The sequence below is a fragment of the Triticum dicoccoides genome, chromosome 7B, assembly GCF_002162155.2.
Source record: "Triticum dicoccoides isolate Atlit2015 ecotype Zavitan chromosome 7B, WEW_v2.0, whole genome shotgun sequence".
Lineage (NCBI taxonomy): Eukaryota > Viridiplantae > Streptophyta > Magnoliopsida > Poales > Poaceae > Triticum > Triticum dicoccoides.
This window is the reverse complement of record NC_041393.1, coordinates 10963738-10988036: the sequence shown is the minus strand read 5'-3', so window position 1 is coordinate 10988036 and position 24299 is coordinate 10963738.

Genomic DNA, 24299 nt, shown 5'->3' with positions numbered 1-24299 from the left:
TGTACTCAGACATGTTAAGCTTCCGCATGTGCTTTGACTTGTATGCTCTGATTGTTGGGTCATGAGACCCATGATTGTAATATCTCGCTCCTCGGAGCCTATTTGAATAAATTACTTGAGTCGTAGAGTCATGTTGTGATGCCATGTTGTATTTGCACATATCGAGCATATTGTGTGTATGCTATTGAAATGCTTGGTATGTGTGGGATCTGACCATCTAGTTGTTTATCTTTAGTAGCCTCTCTTACCGGGAAATGTCTCCTAGTGTTTCCACCGAGCCATGGTAGCTCGCTACTGCTCCGGAACACTTAGGCTGGCCGGCATGTGTCCTTCTTCGTTCCTGTGTCTGTCCCTTCGGGGAAATGTCACGCGATGAATACCGGAGTCCTGTTAGCCCGCTACAGCCCGGTTCACCGGAGTCCTGCTAGCCCAGTGCTACAGCCTGGATTCACTCGTTGATGACCGACACGTTCGATGCTGGGTCATGGATGCCTGTCCCTGTAAGTCTGTGCCACTTTGGGTTTACGACTAGCCATGTCAGCCCGGGCTCCTTATCATATGGATGCTAGCGACACCGTCATATACGTGTGCCAAAAGGCGCAAACGGTCCCGGGCCAAGGTAAGGCGACACCTGTGGGAATACCGTGCGTGAGGCCACAAAGTGATATGAGGTGTTACATGCTAGATCGATGTGACATTGAGTCGGGGTCCTGACAGTTGCCCCAAGCACCATTACTGTCACATGGTAGTAAAAAGCAAATATAGATTTCTACGAGATCCCATAGAGACCAAATTATTTGAAGCAAAATATAGTAACCAATATTATTGAAGTTTTACAACTTGACTCATGTGCAATGGACAAAGAACACGGCTAGGAAACCTTCTTCGGGACTAAAACCCAACCACACCCTACTCTATCGCTTTATGGAAAAGTGTACACTCCACATGTAAGAATGAACCACAATGCTGGACTGACTGCTTGCATCCTCGTTGTCTTCAACCGCAGCTGCATCCGATTGCCTAGCATGGTACTGCTTGAACCTACTCATGTATTTCATTTTGTTGTAGGGTGAATCGACAAGCACAACAGGTAGCTCTCTTCTGAACTTGTCGATGTAGGCCTGCATGCGAGGATATGTTAGTATCGTTCCATATGTTTCAGAAAATGACAGAATTTTAGGTGTTACTCTACGTACTTCGTCATATTGCAACCTCAGTTTTACTCCCGTAAATAATTCGATGTTCTTCAGCATGTACAGTGCACAACAAGAACTGCAACATTTTATGTTGTTAGATTAGCATTTTAGATATTAACAATCTAAAACAAAAACAAAAGCTAATATTGTTGACTGACGTCTCATCAGCTTTTTGGCACATTAATATTCCGTACTGGCCATTGCGTCACGTTAATGTCTTCCCATGCATTGCTTTTAATCCCATTGACTCACAGCGCTGCTCTCAGATGTTCTTCGATCCAACGTACCTGTAAGCCCAATGGGACGAGAAGTTGCGAACTACTAATACTTACGTACTATGTTAAATCCTTTCTTATAATTAAATATGTTGAAATTCTCACCATGTTATTTACTTCTCTGGGTATCATAGAGTGGAAAAGTGAATCAAGAACCTGAATCTCCTTCCTTCTGGGGTTTACAACCACAAGGAACCAGTGGGTGTTTAAACTATTCGTAGGTAGGAAAACCTGGAGTGCAAGTATAATTAGATCAACGTGCATAGTAATAAAAAAATCTGTTCTACATCAGCTTAAAATACCATATCATGTTTCAGGTAGGTGGTGCCTTGTGTTGTTACAGGAATGCCTGCCAAAGCATCCTCGTAGCACTCCTCTATCCTACCATCTCTGTCGAGCTTAGCGACGCCGGCCACCCTCTCAATGTAAACCAGTTGATCGTCCCTTGTGTCAATTGGCTGATCATGACGCATGAGCTGGATCGCAGCATCAACCACCTACAACAATAATCAAGTTAATTGTATTGTACAAAAATAAAACTTCATAAACTAATTTGTGAAATGCTATCTTACTTCGTCACCCAACCATACACCATCCTCAAATTCATCTTTATGGGTGAGGCATTGCAAATGCTTAGCACGACAATGTCATCAACTAAGACCATTTGTTTTTCATGATTGGTAGTGTTGATCAATGACGCCCCGAAATCCTGTCGAACCACGTCTAGCTGGTCCGTCAGGGTTTCAGGAACTTCTGACCCCTTTTTTAAGTTGCTGGAGCCGATTTTCCTCTTTTTACTTTTCGTGTCCTCGCAATCATTTGTACACTCTGGTGGAGTATTGTTTTTCCTTTTTTTCTTCTCAGTGTCGTACGAAGCATACTCGTCATTCTTAAATAATTGCAATACCACCCTTTTCTTTTCGCGCCCATGATTTGGTGGCATCGATTCAACCACACTTACTTGTTGCTGCTTTTGAAAGGATTCATCATGGCTGTCATCATGTGTGAAGTCACGAGGCTCTTCAGGATCTCGCGATCCCGTAGCCTTCACAGAGTGCTGCTTACTCCATCTGTTGAACGGATTCTATCAGACAAAATAAACTACGTGTTAGCCTTTAGCAGATTCTTGCTCAATTATAGGTAAAATGTGCATCACTTGAAAATCTTCAAGGCTTGTGGTGGCTTTGGAATGCATTTGCTTATCAAAACTAGGAGCTCCCTGGATATCATCCACCTCTTTCAAAAGCTTATGAACACCACTGAGATCCTGTTTGATTTTTGCAGCAGCTCTTTCGAATGCTTCATCATGTACGTGGAAGATCAAATGTTATTTGTGAAACGACAATGATTGTTTCATAATTAAGTTAACATAAACGGCAGGTGGAGTACACGTCTAATTTTGATGCTAGGTGTCTTGAGAAGTCCACCATTCCTATCAACTGGATGTACATCATTTGCTGCGTGTTTAATCCGTTCATGAACTCCTCATATGGCGGCAAAGAAGCATCCTGGGTTCATTGGATGTGCAAGTGTGATTAGATTCAGCATGGTATACAATTTAAACACTCATACAGATGAATACAGCTTATATATACCAACATAAAAATTGTGCTCTACGCTACTACATGAGGTACAAGCATGCTGAGTTCCATGTATGTGCAAATACTATCATGTGATTCAGCTTGGTTACGTTTGAATGGTCATCTAAGGTAATCTCCATTGCAAGGCACTTATCTGAAATAAAATAAAGATTGGAAAATAAAAAACTATCCAACCATGGTCTCCTCAACTATAGGCGCTAATCATGGTCAGTAGTATGGAATTAAAACATGGGCCATCGATGCCTTCCATAACTCATGCGGAAGGAAAAAAAGAAGGCAAGCGCCCGCTGCACTAATTGGCATCGACAAGACCAGACGCTAAGATTTAGCCTGGAATTAATCAATGAACTGCCAATCTGGTAGAAAACAAATCCTAGCGCCCTCTCCTAACGCCCCCAACTTAAATTTTTTTTAATGTGCTGAGTGGGGTTGCAGCAAGAGATCATGGGAGGAAGATTGTGGCACGAAAAATAGCAGCGACTGAGATCATGGGGAGTTACCAGAGGATTCATGTTTGGCTCCGTCGTTCGGTCTTGCTGGATTCCTGGGTTGCTCCGTCCTTCTGTCTTGCTGGTTTGGGCGGCGCAGAAGGACGGACTATGATCTACGAGGTTTCAAAGGATCCCTATTTATAGGGATCGTAACAACGCGGGCATATATCTACGTATAGATTTCTTTGGTTGGAGGAAATCAAGGGAGGGGATCCACCTGGTTGAATATTAGGGGGGCGTGGAGAGTTTAGCAAAGGTAATTTATGGCTTAAAAAACAAGGTAAGTTGCGTAACAACACGTAGGTCTCCAGAGAATCACGATCATCAAAAAGATATCGTTGCCGTTTCTTTGAAAATCAGCCAAAAGAACTGGATCGCTTTTATTATTGCTTATAAGTAGTTCACTGGACCTCTTTTAGGATGAAAACTGGTTCTAAAGTCAACTAATATTGAGTCTTCACACGTGAAGTATTTTACTCTCTTGTGAAGCTATTTTATTGCCCATCCGATCTTGCATGCTCATGCTCATACCTTTTTTCCTCGTATATGTGAGACCAAATTTTGTTAATAATACTGAATCATGTCTGGTGCTGCTTAAGATGGCATGCCACCATGGTTTTCACTTCGGTGAAAATTCGATGAAACAACTGAACTTCATTCATTTCAGCACTCACTGCAATATTTGCCTTTGAGCCAAAATATTTTAGCCTCACTGAATTTCGGCCAAAATATTTCAGCACTCACTGAAATTTTTCTGAAAGTTCTAACTAGCGATGTTAAAAAATTCTGAAACTTCTAACTAGCGATGCCAAAATATTTCAGCACTCGTTGAATTTTTTCTGAAACTTCTAACTAGCGATGTTAAAAGAATTCTGAAACTTCTAACTAGCGATGTTACAAAAATTCTGAAACTTTTAACTTGCGATGTAATTATTCTGAATATTGTCCAGACTCCGACGACACTTAAATATAAATTTAAGAATTCATTTAAACTTCCTGAGCTTCAAAAGTTTTGGTTGTAAAAAGCAAATATATGTTTCAGCGTCTCCCATGCAGACCAAATTTATTTCAAGAATAGTATTTGGAACCAGTACCGTGAAATATTACAACTTGATTAATCTGCACTGGACTATAAATATGGCTAGGAAACCTTCTTCGGGACTAAAACCAAACCACACCCTACTCTACCGCTTCATAACCAAGTGTACACTCCAGATCTAAGAATGAACCACTACTAGATTAACTGCTTGCATCTTCATGATCTTCAATCGCAGCTGCATCCGATAGGCTAGCATTGTACTCTTCATCCTTTTCATGGACTTCAATTTTTTGTAGGGCGAATTAAGAAGGACAACAGGCAGCTCTCTTCTATAATTGTCAATGTATGCCCGCATGGGAGGATATGTTAGTATCATTCCATATGTTTACAAAATTGACAGAATTTTAGGTGTTACTCTACGTACTTGGTCATAACGCAGCGTAAGATCTTCTCCCGTAAAGAATTCGATGTTCTTCAGCATCTAGAGTGCACAATAATAACTACAACAATTAATTCTGTTAGCACCATTTCACGTATTAACAATTAAAAACATATTTAGAAGCTAATACTGTTGACTGACTTGTCATCTTGTCTTGGCATAGGAACATGCTTTACTGTCCATTGGGTCACGTTAATGTCTTGCCATGCATAGCTTTGTGGTCCATTGATTCGCATCGATGCTCTCAGATGTGCTTCCACCCCACGTGTCTGCCAAAGCCCATGGTATGAGAAGTTGCTCATGGTTCAAGGATAGGTATGATGCTAACTGATGTGTTATATTGAAAGACTTTTAAAATCTCACCACGTCAAGCACTTGTGTTACTACATAGCTGAAAAGTAAATCAAGAATCTGAATCTCCCTCCTTCTGGGGTTTACGACCACAAGGAACTAGTGGGTGTTCACCATGTTCATAGATAGAAAAACCTGGACAGCAAAGATGCTTACATCAACATGCATAATGATTACAAAAATAAATGTGTTTATGTCATGGTTAGATGGTACCAGATCATGTCTGAGGTAGTTGTCTCCTTCTGTTGTTCCATGACTGCCCGCCAAAGCGTCCTCGTGGCAGTTCTCTACCTTACCATCTCTTTCGAGCATAGCGACGCCGGCCACCCTCTCAATGTAAACAAGTTTCCCATCCCTTATGTCCTTAGGATGAGCATGACACATGATCTGAATCATAGCAATAACCAACTAAAACAAAATTCAAGTTAATTGTACTGTGCAAAAGAAAATTGATAAAATAATTTGGCAAATATCTTACTTCATCACCCAACCATTTGTCATCTAAAACTCCATCTGTCTTGGTGAGGCATTGCAGATGCTTCTGTAGTAGAACAATGTCATCAATTACCACCAATTGTTTATCAAGATCTGAGGTGTTGACAATTTCGGCCACGTAATTCTGTCGAAACTCGTCAAGGTCGGTCTCTAGCCTCGAAGCACCTGTGTCTATATCTTTAAAAATGCTTGCACGGTTTTTCCTCTTTGTATTCTTTGTGTACATGGAATCGTTGGTAGACTCCGATGGAGTCGTGTTTTTCTTTCTCTTCTTATCACTATCGTACAGAACATAATCTTCATTGCACAATAATGAAGATGCCACTCTTTTCCGGATGCTCGTATGAGTTGGTAGCATGGAATCAACCACACTATCTTGTCGCTGCTTTGCAAAAGAATCATCATAGTTGTCCTCGTCAACTGGGAAGACATGGATCTCTTCCGGGTCCCTTATTGCCTTAGCCTTGGCAGACCGGTGTTTGCTTTTGATACCTGCCTCTCCCCCCACCTCAATACTGACATCTTCATCATCTTGATCTCTTCTTTTGGTACCTGCTCTGTCTTCTTCATCCTGAACGTGGAAGATCAAATGTTAGCTACGAATCTGCATTAACTTAAAACAAAATCAGTTAGATGTGAAATATGTATCACCATGAAAGCTTCAAGGCTTGTGGTGGTTTTTGAATGCTTTCGCGATTGCAAACTAGGAGCAGGCTGCAAATCTTCGGCTACGTTCTTTATGGGGGCATCCGTGTTATCTTTTTCTATTCCCTTAGTAGAAATGCCTTTGGTAATGACCTCCGTGTCTTTTTTTGTTTTTGCTGGTGAGTAGTATTCTCTCCTGGGACCTCCATTTGGTCCGTAGGTACTCCCAGGTCAGATAGCTGTATGTCCTCTACTCCTAGGCGATCAACATCAAATATTCCATAGCGATGGTTCTTTAAAAAAATGTGTTAGTGTGGAGAGTATTGATAGTAAAAATATTTATAGAAACTCATAATGGTATACTTACATTGAATTCTGTGATGAGGTCGTCCGTGCGTCAGTCGTTCGCAAGTGTACGCCTAGGGCACTCGTCCCTTTTTTCAAGAGTGCTCATCCTATCAAATTGTTGTGCACTGGCTTCCCGCACAATGGAGGCAACTTCTTTCAAATCAGTCAATACACGGCGAGTGCCTTATCCTGCAAATTACAAGCAGTTGGAAGCATATGACTTCGATTGTACTTGCAAAGTTATAATATATATTTGTGCCTGATGTTCATCATTTACCTGACCGTCAGTCTTTGGTTTGACCGGCGTCCCAACTGGTGGCAGATTGAAAGGCTGCAGCAGGTCATCGACATACTGTATGTTAGTGTCGTTAGTATCATTCAAAACATATGGTAGATAATCCAGGCACACGGTACTAACACTTTACCTCTCCAACCCCTATATAATTTTTGTTGATTATGTTGTCAACCTTCCGTGCCTTCTCTTCACTCCAGTTTTGGATCAGCGGCCTTAACCTTGATGCATACGAGATGGTAGAGTTCAATTGGTGCACCCTCCACTTCTCGTAGTACCACGTCTGCATTACAACAAAAACAGCTTAGAAAATTTTCCATAAAATTAAATGTATTGTATCTTAATAATGATTGTATTACTTGCAGCAGTGGTTGGTTGCCCTCCAGATTTGCTCCACCATTTACAAATTTCCTGACGCTAGTCATAAGATGGTCAAGTGTAAGCCATCCAAAATTGGTGCTCTTTATTGTCTCAACGTTTCTAACAATCCCAAGGTATCTGTTGTCCACATACTGCTGTGTTGTCGGGCATACATATTTGCCTATGGTGTACAAGACAATTGGCCTAACAAAATTAGGTGTGCTGTCGCCTTTCATCTTGGCTAGCAATCCTTTCAAAGTAACTTTTGTGTCATTGGGGTCTTTCAGTTCTTTCCACAACTCGAAAGTATCGTTGTGATTTGAAGAGACGTGATTCTTCCCCATGCAGGGCAGGCCTGTTATATGCTCCAGATCTTTTAGTGTGATCCTACATGGTCTCCCATTAATTATAAAGGCATCCTGCTCTGCATCATATGAATAAGCGATGGCCTGGCACAGTAGACGTCTCATTCTCATGCCAGGAGTCTTGAGAAGTTCACCCAGTCTAATCAACTTGATGTACGTCAGTTGCTGTGCGTTCAATTCTTTTATGAATTTCTCGTATTGCAGGAATGAAGAAACCTGAGTTCCCTGAATGTACAAATAGTGTGATTAGATTCTGTATGATATTCAGTTAAACACGCATAGAACCGACTGGATCTAATCTATGCCAATATCAAAATTGTGCTCTATAGTACTCCATGAAATTATAGAGCTTCTAGGACATATAATGAACACCAAACATAGAAAAACTAGCTATCTCTGTCGGCAAATTGACTTATAATAGTATAGATTTTTTGTAGGAAGAGCAAAATTTGTTCTATGTACACTACTAAAGTTTCAGGCGTCACGCTTACGAAAATAATTGCATACATGATCACAAGATCAATAGTTTATAGATAATCACCATATTAGGAATGTAACATGTGATCCTACTGTCCATCTTTCTCTTTAGTTTTTTCATTTCTTTCTCGTCAACCTAAAATTTAATATAGTACATACATTTGATGTTCTCAATGCCAAATAAGTGAGGCGTGCAACTTACGTACAAAACTACTTTGTATTCTGTCTACTGTGTATTTGATCAGGCATTTAGGAGTACTATGAGTATTTTTTTGATTCGATTGCTGCTTTTTAAACAAAGTTGAATGCAGACTTGGGATTGCATGCAGACTTGGGAAGGAGGGTGTATACAAAATACAAGGATCGCGATCGTTACCGGAGGATTCTCTCGATGGCGACCGGCTCCATTTCCATTCACTTTCATATTTTGATTCGCCGGCTTCTCCGACGTGCCCTTCTCTTTCGTCGGCTTCTCTGACGTGCCCTTCTCTTTCATCTCAGGATTCACCGATGCAGGCTTTGAAGATGACGGCTCCGTCGGCTTCACCGACCTGGGAGCTACTTTGGGCGGCGTGGGTTGGTAATTCGGTGTAGTCATGGAATGCTAGGTATGGGAGGCGTGGGGTCGAGGTATACGATCTATGCCGTGAAAAGCTTCATATTTATAGGGGATTCTCTAACAACCGATCACAAGGAAATATTGGGAATTTGGGAGCTCAGAAAGAGGTAGTTTTAGATCACGTAATGTTTATTTATAGGGGATTCTCTAACAACCCACCACAAGGAAATATTGGGAATTTGGGATCTCACGAAGAGGTAGTTTTAGATCACGTAATGTTTTTTTGCTAGTTTTTTTATTTTGAGATTTTTTTTTAGCAAGTTTAGATCAGTAATCTCAACCGTGAAGTGTTTGGGCTTCTTGTGCTTTCTTATACGGGCCTATGGGATGAGCCCATTTTAAATGTGAACATGAGAAAGGAAGTGAGGACTCCAACAGGCGCGACGAGCCCCGTCCCAATTATTTAGGACGGGCATGCGTGAGGGCGCTTCGTCCTCACTGCCACGACTCTCCAAAAACGGTTCCTCCGCCTCTGCATCCTCTCCATTCCCTCTTCCTCTCCGTCGCCCACTCTCCCAACAATCTGGCTTTTGGATCGGTGAGTTCTCCTTCCTGTCAATTTTGTTACTAGTTCTCCAGTAGCAGCACATACGATGGCCTTCTTCTTGTCAATTTCTTGTTCTCTTGCTTCTTTATTTTGTGCGCACAGATTAATCTGCCTGCAACATGTAGTCCGTTGCCTTATGAGAATTTTGCACACAGATTCATGTGCATGCAACATCTAGTTCGTTCTCTTGTCAATTTCTTGTTTTTCTCCTGCTTCTTTAGTTTGTACACACAGTTTCATCTGCATGGGCGATGAACAATTCATAGATACATGTTTATTCTTGATTGTTGATGAAGTTGTTCAGATAAATATTTCAAGAGCGTAAAGTTTGATTGTTAATTCGCATATACTCCCTCTGCAAGGAAATATAACAATTTTGGTTCACTGCTTTAGTGATTTCTTTACAGAGGGAGTACTTGTTTCGTTTAAATTGTTCATGCACTTGTTTATATAAACTTTCAATTGCGCCATAATTGCTATACTATCTGTCGTCATATTCATCTCAGCTTATTGTCATCATGTTATTGTCATGCTTCATGTCTTATACTGGTTTCATCAATTACAGTCCTTCGGCATGGCATTCGAGAATGATTATGCTACTAGGGCAGATGGAAATACCGAAATTCGTGTGAAGTATACGAACAAGGCTAGCTGTGTTGAGTACTACATTGGCAGATTCAAATACTGGCTGCAGAATGATGACCAGAAGATAGTTGCACTAGTTCTGGAGTACACCTGGCCTCGTGGTCCGACACAGATGGCGGTCGTGGTCCAGTTATGCGTTGGCATCTACGTCCTCGTGTACCACATAAGCGTTGCTGATGAGCACTGCGGTCCGCTTGCCACCTTCCTGCTCGACGAGGAGTACACCTTTGTTGGGGTGGACATCAACAATGACAAGAAAAAACTCAAGCATGTTAGTCTGGTGGTACAAAACTTTGTGGATATCCAAAATATGTGGAGAGTGCCTGATCCAGTGACGATTAATCCAAAGTATGGCTTGGCTGACTATGCTGGTTCCATGATCCACCACAGCTACAACAAGTTGAAGGACGCTCTCACAGAAGATGACCACCATATATGGGCAGAAGCGCCCTTCCCTTGAAGAACATCTATTATGCTTCCATGGATGTGTATGCCACCTACGACGTATACAGGCGGTTGGTGAACTTCCAGAAGGGGTTCGAGAGTCAGTGCCAGCATCTCGCCAAACCATCTAGGTGGTCAAAGAAGTCCGAAAGGAAGAATGAATCAACCTAAAATGTTTCTTCTATTTATCTAGCTGATAGTCTGTAAACTTTATTATACTGCTAGTAAGTCGAAAGTTCAAATTTCCTGCAAGTTGACTCATCCTTTATTCTAGCTGTCTTGCCTAATTTGATCCATGTTCACGAGATATTATACTTAAAACGTTTATTTTGTTTCGGTTTCGCTAGCTATGATACAGAATGCGATAGCCATTTTACCAAAAGATTATTTTAGATTTATAATGAATACTGTTCTCAACTGGGTTTGAATAGAGAAATTTTATTTTTTAATTGCATAGAGTAAGTTCATTTTTTTAATCAAAAGAAGGGTCGTCCCCTCTGATTTTCCATCAACAGAAACCACATGGTCTTTCAAGCCCCTGATACAAACTATATCTAGAAACTAAAGTAATCAACTAGCAGCACAAGTCGTACATGGTAGCAAGCCCAGCCAGACATAACATGATGGTCCAAAAAATAAAACTACGGCAGAGATGCGCCGGCGACACCGCAGCACCCTATGACTCGACACTTGCGATGAACTGTACAATTCACCTGCTACATGCTCTAGCATGCGCATATAGACCATCATCACCTCTTTGCTCCCAACATCAGCACCTCTTTGTTTACCACCTTCATCTGCAATATAGACCATCCCATGATCCACAAGAAAATTAGCTAAACAAGAATCATAAGATCACTATACCATTTATTTTGTAATCTCACATTATTCCTGCATTGCCAAAGAGTCAAGAACAAAACTGATGCCCTTCTCACATCTCCTACACAAACACTCATAGGTAGTTCTACCATCTTAACTCCATGATTTAAAATATTAATAAACCCCCCTTAACGATTCCATTTGCATTATCATTGTTCATGATTATAGCCAGGGAAACAACAGCCAATAAAGCAACCACATGTGAAAGACCAATTTTAAGTCTTGAATAGTGCCGAATCCTAGCATTTACTCTAACTGCAACATTTCCTCCTCTCATAGTCATCATCACCCAAGACATAATGAAGACGTAACCCCATAGATGCATAACTGCTATCAAAATAGTTTTCGCACTATACCTAGTGTAAAGGACACTCTTGCGTTGTTGTGCTACATTTGTGGTTCCTCGGTCAGCATTATCATAACCACCTCGATCTGATGATCTTCACGGGTGGTGGTCTTGAAACCAAAAAGAACGGCTTTATGAACCTTAAGATCTTCACTGTCAACAAAAATCACTCCATCCCTTGCCGAAGATGATGCGGCCATCATCACACTTGTGGTACTTGACCGGCATGAAACTGTCCTTGCACAGCCAAATGCCAGCAAGCCCATCTCCTAGTATCTCCTCTCTTGGGGTCTTCAGGGCGTCGACAACTTTCACCGGTAATCTCTGTATGCACCGTCATAGGAAGAAAATTTATCAAATATGTGAAGGAGCAGTAAACAAAAGGATCTTCAGCTACATCTACATATATTACATAAGGATCTTCAGTTATGGGAAACAAAAGGATATGCAAAAACACATATCAGTGTATTCACTGGTTTCAGCTACAATAGCATATCATTAAACTTTCTCTCCATGAAAAAACAAAGAAAATTGCATACAAAATAGAAAATACTAGTAAACCAAAAACATACCATTGTCTTTCCTGCTATGTTCGACTTGGTGAAGCGGTGGACAAAAAATGCACCTATATAACCTTTCTTCATCGCCAAAAGGTCATGTAGGTTACGCTCCTCTTGCTTCGTAAGATTAATTCCCTTCGTTATGACAGCTAATTCTAGATGATCTTTACGCTCTTCGTTTTGATCGCATGTTCTTGGTAGGTTGCAGCGGTACACCATAGGAATGTCTTCAGTCAAATCGAAGGAGACAAGGTCGCCTTCTCGTAGGTTGAAGTCTTCAAAAACCTGCACCAGTTTTCACCACAAATGATCGCCCTTGAATTCCCTTTGTACATGCCAAAATCATACATGCGGCTCCCTCTTGCTTGAAAAAGCAATGAACTGTCTGGGATGGCGTTGAACTGGTGCCTTGCGTAGCATGGCACGATCTGTAGATGTTGAATTTAATTGCTATATATTTCCTACATATTGTTAATGTTCAAAGTAGAGGGGAACAAACACAATACAAGTAAAAATTGACATGATTATTTATACCAGAGCTGAAGTGTCCCATCTAGCTTCATGGTAAATGTCAACCCATCTTCATTGGGCCTGTTGCAGTACTGTCGAAGGTTATGCACACCACCTGTGTAAACAAAATAAAATGAAGAAAAAGCAAAGGATGGGAATTTAAGAAAAGGGCTTATGCATGTAAACAGACTAGGCAACAATCATACAGTATAATCAACGAAGGTACTGCATCAGTAATCAACAATCATACACTTGAACTGAGCGGATGGCTCGCCCTCCACTCCTCATAACCCCGCGACGCAGCGCGTGCCCGCCGCACCACAGCTTGTTCAGACATGTCCTTCTCTTCATCCTCGACCCGCAGCATGGGCTCACCTCGGGCGTCAACGCGCGGCATTGGCCCCTCCTCCTCTGCAGCACAACTGAGGTAGTGTCTGCGACTGAGCAGTAATCTCTGAGAAAAGTCCTATGAAAACATAAATCCTACTACTGCTGTTACTCAGCCCACCCGAATGTACACACGCACACCTTCAACCTACAGCCCATCTACATACATCCGCATCCAACAATATGTTCCTTGACAGAGAAAAGAAAATCTGTTCTGGATGGACAAAGGATCGTCAGGGTAACCAACTCAATTAGCCACTTATCTGTCATGTTGGAGAAAATGAACTTACTTCACTTTTTCCTGGTACTACATAACCACACAAAATAAAGACTAAAATAATTCCTAAAAACTTTGATATATTGTACGCCCTCACATTTATAATCTTTAAAATATGAACTAATTTGGGCAATAGAATTAAGAGTTTATTGTTATTTCCCTACAAAGATACAAATATTTGGATCAAAATTTCATATTCTGCAAAAAAAAACTGATAAAATTGTGACGACAACACCTCAGAGCTCAACTCCCCGGGACACTGCCACAACCTCTAAATGTCACGAGGCACCAAAAACAATGTTCTCATCACAAAACCATCGGAACGATTGCAAGATACCCGCGTGAGCCTAAAAAAATATTCGTGAAATTTGAGGAGAGAAGAGTCAAAACTCTACGTCATCGTGGCGGAAAGGAAAGGGGTGCCACGACAACTACGACAGAAAAGGTGCCACGGCGGCAAAGCGGAAATGATGCCACGACAACATTCCGATGATCCGGTAGCTCACAAGGATACCGATGAGTGTGTCATGCAAGATGATGGGGTGCTCCCGGATAACGGGTTCCCACATGTCGACGGCAAGGCAACGAGGAACTCGCAAAGAACAGCTCGGACACGGTGCAACCACGATCATCTCATACATCACATGCATTCGTTCACGGGCGTCGTCTCAGTGGCTATACCTTCGAACTGTGCGTTTTTCGGGGCGGAATGAGTTCGTCGAGGGAAGTAGAGGAAGTAGTCGTTCCGCAGCGGTAGTAGGGGATGTAGTGGTAAATGACGATGGTAGAGGAACTCGCTATATTGGCGACGGTAGAGGTACACGTTTTCTTGTCAAAATCACAGCGGCGGTAGTTGTACATGGTTTGTAGATGTTCGAGTCACTAGTAGAGGTACTTTGCATAGCATTACAAGGTCGGTCTCGCCGTTCTCGGTCTCGGCAGCGTAGTTGTACAAGCGCGACATCGGACTTGTCGAATCCGAAATCTTCGGGGGCGTCGTGGTACTTGGCGAATCCGTGTAGTCGTGCACGTTCCAACATCAATCTTGGAGGGACACCGACGGCGTGGTACTTGGCGAATCCGGGAGACGGTACTTGACGATCCAGGTATGGATCTTGACGGGCTCGACGATTCCAAGTGGCACCGGCACACATCCACGGTAGTCGTCCACTTGAAGGCGGTAGACGAAATGGCGATCCAGGGTACTTGGTGTGCAGCGAGCAACGTTGTGGTGCAAAGGTGCAGCGGTAGGCTCGAACAACAAAAGTGTTGCCGGGATGCAACATGGAAGATGGGACGCGTGCAACAGAGGCTAGCGGCAACGCACGTCTATGGCCCACGGCCAGAATGAGCAGGACGATGAGGAGGGCAGGGCGCAGGCACACCATGGACGCCGGCGGTGCCATGGCCGCGCGGGTCGGGCGAGCTCGCAGTGGAGGTGCTCGGGCGTGGGGCGGAGCTTGGCGGTGTCTTCCTACCAGAGATGATGGTGGGGAGGCGTGGAGGTCGCTGCTGTGGGCATCGGAGAGGTCTGGCTCGCTGGGCCGGCGGACGACAGGGCAAGGGCCGGCGCGGAGCGGGGGCTCGAGCGCTTGCGGCACAGGAGAGATGGGGAGGCGGGCGCTGACTAAGGAAGGCAGGCGGCAACGGGCGCAGCCATGGAGACCGGGCACTGGGCGCTGCCCTCTCTGTGTTGTGTGTGTAGCTGCGCTGGAGGGAGACAAGGGAGAGGCCAGTGGATCGAGAGGAAGGGAAACGAGGGGGAGGCGGCACTGGGATTGGAAGAGAGAGGCTGCGAGGTAGAGATGGGGGTTGGGCGCGTGCTGGGGAGCTCCTCTCCCTGGTGACGCGGTGCAGTAGCGAGAGGCGGCGGGAGGAGGAACGAGGAGGAGGGGGGTCGAGCGGGGGAAGGTTGCGCCTAGGGTTAGATCAGGGCGCTGGGCCTAGGGTGCAAATGGCCTAGGTGGGCCGGCGCAGGAGGTTGGGAGGCCCAGCTGGGCTGGCTTATCTCTGTCTCTCTTTCTATTCTCTCTTATTCTCCTTAGAAGAAAGAGAGAAAAATAAAGAGAAGAAATAGAAAGAGAGGGTTAGGGAAATAATTTGCGCACGAGGGTAATTTTTCTGGACTCACAAAAATGTGAGGAATTTAAATAAAATGGCAAGAGGATTTTTGGAGAAAAAAAGATTCGCACATGTTTGAATTTTGAATCCCGTTCGAAAAGACTCTAAATAGACTGAGATTTTAGAGGAGCCTCGCTAAGAAGTGACAAGAATTGTTGGGAAAGTTTGAGGAAGAACTTGAGATAGGATGGGCATGGGAATTAAATTGCAAGTATGTTAAGGTGAATTCCAAAATAGTGGAATATTTATTATAGCTCCCTAATATTGGGATATATGTTGTAAAGAGAACCACCACGTGAATTCCCTCGGTTTAAATGGACCGAAGACCATGCAATTTATTTGGTTGAGTTTTAAGAAGAGGTGCAAGAAGACATGATGCAATGCACATGATGCAAAAATGAAAGCAACGAACCAAACAAAACACACGACGAAGCTCGGAAAACAAGGAAGGCATCTGGAGCGCCGGTCTCGGGGCGTCACAGTGCGTCTGGGTGCGGCCGCCCTCCGGATCGAATTCCCACATGGGCTTAGCCGGCGTTGGCATGGGAGTATCCAGCGGAAGAGCATCACCTGTATAATGTTTGTGAGCTTGATACCCTGCCTCATCTTCTTGGCGATGCGTTGTTGCAACGCCGCCACTTCTCCGTCTTCCCCCCAATCTAGGCCGTTGGCATTCCAGGATTTGAGCCGCATTGGGTCTCGGATCTGAACTCTGGAGTAGCCACCCACTTGGTGCCACGGGGTTCGGTTATGTAGAACCACCCCTGCTGCCAGAGCTTCACGGTGTCCATAAAGTTGCCTTTGGGCCAGATAGGATTTGTGAGCTTGCTCACCATAGTGCCGCCGCAGTCCGCGTGCTCCCCACTAACCACTTTAGGCTTCACATTGAACACTTTGAGCCAGAGGCGGAAGTGGGGGTGAGGGAGTCCTGGATTAGGGGGTCCTCGGACAGTCAGACTATATCCTTCGGCCAGACTATTGGATTATGAAGATACAAGATTGAAGACTTCGTCCCGTGTCCGGGTGGGACTCTCCTTTGCGTGGAAGGAAAGCTTGGCAATTCGGATATGTAAATCTCCTCCCTTCTAACCGACTCTGTGTAACCCTAGCCCCGGAGGGTTTAGTCCGTAGGACAACAACAATCGTAATCATAGGCTAGCTTCTAGGGTTTAGCCTCTGTGATCTCGTGGTAGATCAACTCTTGTAATACTCATATCATCAAGATTAATCAAGCAGGAAGTAGGGTATTACCTCCATCGAGAGGGCCCGAACCTGGGTAAACATTGTGTCCCCTGCCTCCTGTTACCATCCGCCTTAGACGCACAGTCCGGGACCCCCTATCCGAGATCCGCCGGTTTGACACCGACATTGGTGCTTTCATTGAGAGTTCCACTGTGTCTTCACCATAAGGCTTGATGGCTCCTTCGATCATCGGCAACGATGCGATCCAGGGTGAGGTTTTTCTCCCTGGAAAGATCTTCGTATTCGACGGCTTCGTACTGCGGGCCAACTCGCTTGGCCATCTTGAGCAGGTCGAGAGCTACGCTCCTGACCATCAGGTCAGGTTTGTAAGCTTGAACTATACTGCCGACATCCGCGAAGACTTGATCTTCCACGGATTCGATCCCATATCAGATGCGCTGCACAGTCACGACGAGCATCACTTAGCTCTGCCGTCGTACGGTGTTCGGGAGATCACACTTGTGGCTAGTCTGACCCTCAATCCGGAGCAGATCGTGCCGTCCGAGGATGGGTGGATGGACCCCGCCACGGAGGCCGCACACTCAGCAGCGATAGAGCCGAATACTGACTTCACTCCCTATGAGACATGTGTTGCCGGACCCTTGGATTCGTCCTTGGCCACAGGCTCCAAGCCGCCTGCGTCCGTGCCTATCGAATCTGATTGGGCACCGATCATGGAGTTTACCTCCGCGGATATCTTTCAGCAGTCGCCCTTGGGCGTCGTGCTAAATTCATTTGTGGTCTCTCTCCTTGTCAGGAGACCCTTGGCCGAACTATGTCTGGCTTGAGTGGGAAGCGGACGACGAAGAAATTCATTCCCCACCCACCACCCACTTAATAGCCACTGTCGACAACTTAACCGACATGCTTGATTTCGGCTCCGAAGAAATCGACGGTATGGACGACGATGCAGGAGAAGAACAGGAACCATCGCCCACAGGGCGCTGGACAGCCACCTCATCATATGATATATACATGGTGGACTCCCCCCAAAGAAAGCGATGGCAATAAGGCAACGGAGGATAATCCCCTCAAGAAGCAATCTAAGCACCGGCGTCATCGGCGCTGCTCTAAGCCGCGCCATAGCAAAAGCAGCAATACCGGCACAAGAGACAATAACGCTGCAGACAATGCCGAAGACGAAAAAAATCCACTCCAGCCAGGCTTCGAGCAGGAGGATGGGAAAGCTAGCCCTAAGGAACAGGCGGCAGACGGAGAATCAGAGGATGACAATTACATGCCCCTCTCCGATGACGAGGTTAGCCTCCGCGACAAAGAATTTATCGTGCCTGAGGATCCAGTTGAGCAGGAGCGCTTCAAGCGCCGGCTTATAGCCACGGCAAAAAGCCTGAAGAAAAAGCAATAGCAACTTCAAGCTGATCAAGATCTGCTAGCGGATAGATGGACCGAGGTGCTGGCAGCCGAGGAATATGAGCTTGAGCGCCCAACCAAAAGTTACCCAAAGCGCTGGTTGCTAGCCCAACTCAAGGAGGAAGCATTAAAACCTAAACTACCAGCGTATGATGCGGCTGACCGACCACCTCGTGGCCGAGACAAAGCGGCGTATCAGCCCGAAGTCCAGCCCGCACCCCATCGCCAGTCAAACAAAAACACCAAGGCCCCGGGCAACACGCAGAACCTGCGAGATGTATTGGAAAACAAAGCAGGACATACAAGAACGATCTACGGATCACGGGGGCGCGCCCCAACGCGTGACGACGACTGTCACGCCGGATATACTAAAAGAAAATCCCCTATGCTTCACAGATGAAGTAATGGATCACGAATTCCTAGAAGGGTTTAAACCCGTGAATATTGAATCATATGATGGCACAACAGACCCCGCGGTATGGATCGAAGATTTCCTACTCCACCTCCACATGGCCCGCGGTGACGATCTACATGCCATCAAGTACCTCCCAGTAAAACTCAAAGGACCTGCTCGGCATTGGCTCAATAGCTTCCTGACAAACTCCATTGGCAGTTGGGAGAATTTGGAGGATGCATTCCTTGACAACTTCCAGGGCACTTATGTGCGACCACTGGACGCCGATGACTTGAGTCACATAACCCAACAGCCAGGGGAATCAGGCAGGATATTCTAGACTCGGTTCCTAACTAAAAAGAACCAAATCGTCGACTGTCCGGATGCCGAGGCCTTACCGGCATTTAAGCATAACATCCGCGACGAGTGGCTCGCCCGACACCTTGGCCAAGAAAAGCCGAAGTCCATGGCAGCCCTCACGACACTCATGACCCGCTTTTGTGCGGGCGAGGATAGCTGGCTGGCTCGCAGCAACAACACATCAAGAAACCCTGGCAATTCAGATGCCAAAGATAGCAACGGTAGGCCACGTCGCAAGAGACACAAACGCCGTAACAACGGCGACAATGCCGAAGACACGGTAGTTAATGCCGGATTCAGTGGCTCTAAATCCGGTGAGCAGAAAAAGTCGTTTAAAAGAAGCAATCCGGGCCTGTCCAGCTTGGACCGCATACTCGATCATTTGTGTCAAATTCACGGCACCCCCGATAAACCAGCCAACCACACCAACAGAGAATGCTGGGTGTTCAAACAGGCTGGCAAGTTGAATGCTGAAAACAAGGAAAAGGGGTTGCATAGCGACGATGAGGAGGAGCCCCGACCGCCGAACACAGGAGGACAGAAGAAATTTCCTCCCCGAGTGAAAACGGTAAACATGATATACGCAACCCATATTCCCAAGCGGGAACGGAAGCGTGCACTGAGGGACGTCTATGTGATGGAGCCAGTCGCCCCAAAGTTCAACCCATGGTCTTCTTGTCCGATCACCTTCGATCGCAGGGGCCACAACCACCAGTATCCGTCATGGCAGTTCTACCGCATTGGTCCTTGACCCCATCATTAACGGATTTCACCTCACTTGAGACCTTGTGGACGGTGGCAGCAGCCTGAACTTGATTTATCAGGATACAGTGCGCAAAATGGGTATAGACCCCTCGAGGATCAAACCCACCAAAACCACCTTTAAAGGTGTCATCCCAGGTGTAGAGGCCTGTTGCACGGGCTCAACAACACTGGAGGTAGTCTTCGGATCTCCGGACAATTTCCGAAGCGAGGAGTTAATCTTCGATATTGTCCCCTTCCACAGTGGCTATCATGCACTGCTCGGACGAACCGCATTTGCCAGATTCCATGCGGTACCGCATTATGCATACCTCAAGCCCAAAATGCCAGGACCTCGCGGGGTTATAACAGTTAATGGAAACAAAAAACGCTCGCTCCGCACGAAGGAGCACACTACGGCCCTCGTAGCAGAAGCACACCACAGCCTTACAAGGCAAACCGCCAATTCAGCGAAAAATACCCCGGACACCTTCAAACGAGTCCGAAGTACCCCGCAAGAGGATTGCCAGGCACGTTTAGAGCTCACCTAGCAATTCGGCTGTGATGGTCTGGCTTATTAGGGATGATAGACTACTCATATCAATAAGGAATTCCTTCTTTTCCGGTAGCCAATTCGGACAGGACTCCAAAGTTAAGCGTGCTCAGCTTGGAGTAGTGTGAGGATGGGTGACCGACCGGGAAGTTGCTCCCGGGTGCGCACGAGTGAGGACAAAGTGCGCAGAAAAGACTAGTATTGACCTGTGGGGCCAGTCTAGATTGAAGGAAATATGCCCTAGAGGCAATAATAAAGTTATTATTTATTTCCTTATATCATGATAAATGTTTATTATTCATGCTAGAATTGTATTAACCGGAAACATAATACATGTGTGAATAGATAGACAAACAGAATGTCACTAGTATGCCTCTACTTGACTAGCTCGTTAATCAAAGATGGTTATGTTTCCTAACCATGAACAAAGAGTTGTTATTTGATTAACGAGATCACATCATTAGCTGAATGATCTGATTGACATGACCCATTCCATTAGCTTAGCACCTGATCGTTTAGTATGTTGCTATTGCTTTCTTCATGACTTATACATGTTCCTATGACTATGAGATTATGCAACTCCCGTTTACTGGAGGAACACTTTGGGTGCTACCAAACGTCACAACGTAACTGGGTGATTATAAAGGAGCATTACAGGTGTCTCCAAAGGTAGATGTTGGGTTGGCGTATTTCGAGATTAGGATTTGTCACTCCGATTGTCTGAGAGGTATCTCTGGGCCCTCTCGGTAATGCACATCACATAAGCCTTGCAAGCATTGCAAATAAGATGTTAGTTGTGAGATGATGTATTACAGAACGAGTAAAGAGACTTGCCGATAACGAGATTGAACTAGGTATTGGATACCGACGATCGAATCTCGGGCAAGTAACATACCGATGACAAAGGGAACAACGTATGTTGTTATGCGGTCTGACCGATAAAGATCTTCGTAGAATATGTAGGAGCCAATATGGGCATCCAGGTCCCGCTATTGGTTATTGACCGGAGACGTGTCTCGGTCATGTCTACATTGTTCTCGAACCGTAGGGTCCGCACGCTTAATGTTACGATGACAATTATTATGAGTTTATGCATTTTGATGTACCGAAGGTTGTTCTGAGTCCCGGATGTGATCACGGACATGACGAGGAGTCTCGAAATGGTCGAGACATAAAGATTGATATATTGGAAGCCTATATTTGGATATCGGAAGTGTTCCGGGTGAAATCGGGATTTTACCGGAGTACCGGGAGGTTACCGGAACCCCCCGGGAGCTAAATGGGCCTTAGTGGGCTTTAGTGGAAAGGAGCAGGGGGCAGCCCAAGGTGGGCTGCGCACCTCCCCCCTCCCCTAGTCCTATTAGGACTAGGAGAGGTGGCCGGCCCCCCTCTCTCTCTTTCCCCCTCGGGGAATCCTAGTTCCAACTAGGATTGGGGGGGGGGAGTCCTACTCCCGGTAGGAGTAGGACTCCTCCTGCGCCTCCATAGGGCTGGCCGCACCCCTCCCCCTTGGCTCCTTTATATACGGAGGCAGGGGCACCTCTATACACACAAGTTGATCCTTGAGATCGTTCCTTAGCCGTGTGCGGTGCTCCCTGCCACCATATTCCACCCCGATCATATTGTAGCGGTGCTTAGGCAAAGCCCTGCGACGGTAGAACATCAAGATCGTCATCACGCCGTCGTGCTGACCGAACTCTTCCCCGATGCTTTGCTGGATCGGAGCCCGGGGATCGTCATCGAGCTGTACGTGTGCTAAGAACTCGGAGGTGCCGGAGTAACGGTGCTTGGATCGGTCGGATCGGGAAGACGTACGACTACTTCCTCTACATTGTGTGATCGCTTCCGCAGTCGGTCTGCGTGGGTACGTAGACAACACTCTCCCCTCTCGTTGCTGTGCATCACCATGATCTTGCGTGTGCGTAGGAAATTTTTTGAAATTACTACGTTCCTCAACATAGATCCCGCCGGGAGTAACGACCACCGGCGGGTGTGTCCGGGGTGTTACAAGTTGGTATCAGAGCCGACCCTCGCGGTTACACGGATGTTTGCGGAAAAGTGCGCGGTCATGTTGTTCATGACGGTTGTGACCTGTCGTGGCACACGACATGGTACATGCACCGGACTGGATGCACAGACGTATGTGCCAAGAGGGAACGTTCCTGTGGCCCGACGAGGACGTCGGTTCCTCTGAGTGGGGGTGTATGTGATGGCCTGGCTTATTACGGAAAATAGACTACTCATATCAATAAGGAATTCCTTCTTTTCCGGGAGTCGATTCGGACAGAACTCCAAAGTTAAGCGTGCTCAGATTGGAGTAGTGTCAGGATGGGTGACCGACCGGGAAGTTGCTCCCGGGTGCGCACGAGTGAGGACAAAGTGCGCAGAAAAGACTAGTATTGAACTATGGGGCCAGTCTAGATCCCGCCAGGAGTAACGACCACCGATGGGTGTGTCCGGGGCGTTACACCCGCTTCTTCGACACAACGCACGAAGAGATATGGAAGCAGCTGTTCAAGGCCCTGGAGGACTGGCCGAAGGAGACCGAAGACCACGGTACATAACCAAATCCGGACTCAATGTCGGTTTTTCTCAGCCAGATTGCATTTTTGAGGTATAAGTTTCTCATGCAGGGTTGGATTGCAAAGGCGGAGCAGATTCGGTGGCTGGCTCCACTGTCGGAGACTCCAGCAACTCCTGTGCTGATGTAGATGCTAGAGCCGGTGCCATACAAGCTGCCGAAGAAGAAGGCGAGCAAGGGGACCAAGCGCGGCCCCCGCCGAAAAGGTTCTCCAGACGACGTGTCTGGAGAAAATGAAGTCCAATCCTCCCATGAAGGGTACGAGGATGAGGAAGAAGTGGAGGAGGAGGAGAATAACTCCCCTCCCAAGAGCAAGAAGAGAGCGGCCCCCGCAGCGGCGGAGGAGGGCCTCTCCAAGAAGGGCAAGATCGTCTATGCGGATGAATCGTAGGAAACCTCGGATCATATCCTTGTGCCGAGTTCTCGCCTCCGATCTCCGCCCATATCGTAAGTACTATAAGTCTCCTTATTACGATCATGTCCTTGAGATCGAAGCATAACATATATGTCTTGTGCCTTGGAACCCAGTCCGCAGTCACCCCAACCCCTCCCTGTCGGAAGGGAACTCTCTGCAAGTTGACCTGGTGGAGAGTGATTCGCCACAAAGGACTAATTCACCGGCGGCTGCGGATGACACCGAAGTGGTGTTGCAACATGTCTCTTCCAGGCATGGAGAGATGGGTGAGACGGCGGCCGAGGGTGATACCTGGGCCGTCGAAAACATGGGGGATACGGTCCCCACGATGGCCGAAGATGGGGGCCAGGGCCAATCTGGCCCCCATAGTGATGCAGCTTCGAGTTCAAGTGACTGTGTACTTTCCTCATCTAGCTGATTTGTATATCATTTGTCATGGCAGATCTTTTTGCTTCAGCCTCTGATCCTGAAGGTACGGAGTGTTTCCGAATAGCATCGCAGCCGAATAGGCCGTGGCATGCCTGGAAAACTAGGCGTAGGCATCATAATTGCTTGAACATACAAGGTCCTGTGCATCCGCTCGGGCCGTCAGCCAATAAAACCATGTACTGAAAGCCTTGCCAACAAGGGCCCGAGCTGCGGCGTGGTTCCCGCTGAGTCCGGCATGAATTTCAGCCAAGAGCTGCCGCACCTCTTCCTCAAATATACATCGTTGAAGGACTCTGGTGGCGCTTTTCTTGTAGAGCTCTCCATCATCAACCTTGTAGGCCTTCGAGCGCCGGACAATGCAGCAGGCCTCATTCTGGTCCTCAGGAAGCTTCTTCCTATTAAGGTAGGCCAGGAAGGGTTCAGTCTATGGGGCAATGACTGTCGTGATGAGATGCGTTGATGGTGTTATGTCAATGTTTCCGGGATCTGGGGTTATGTTTGGGT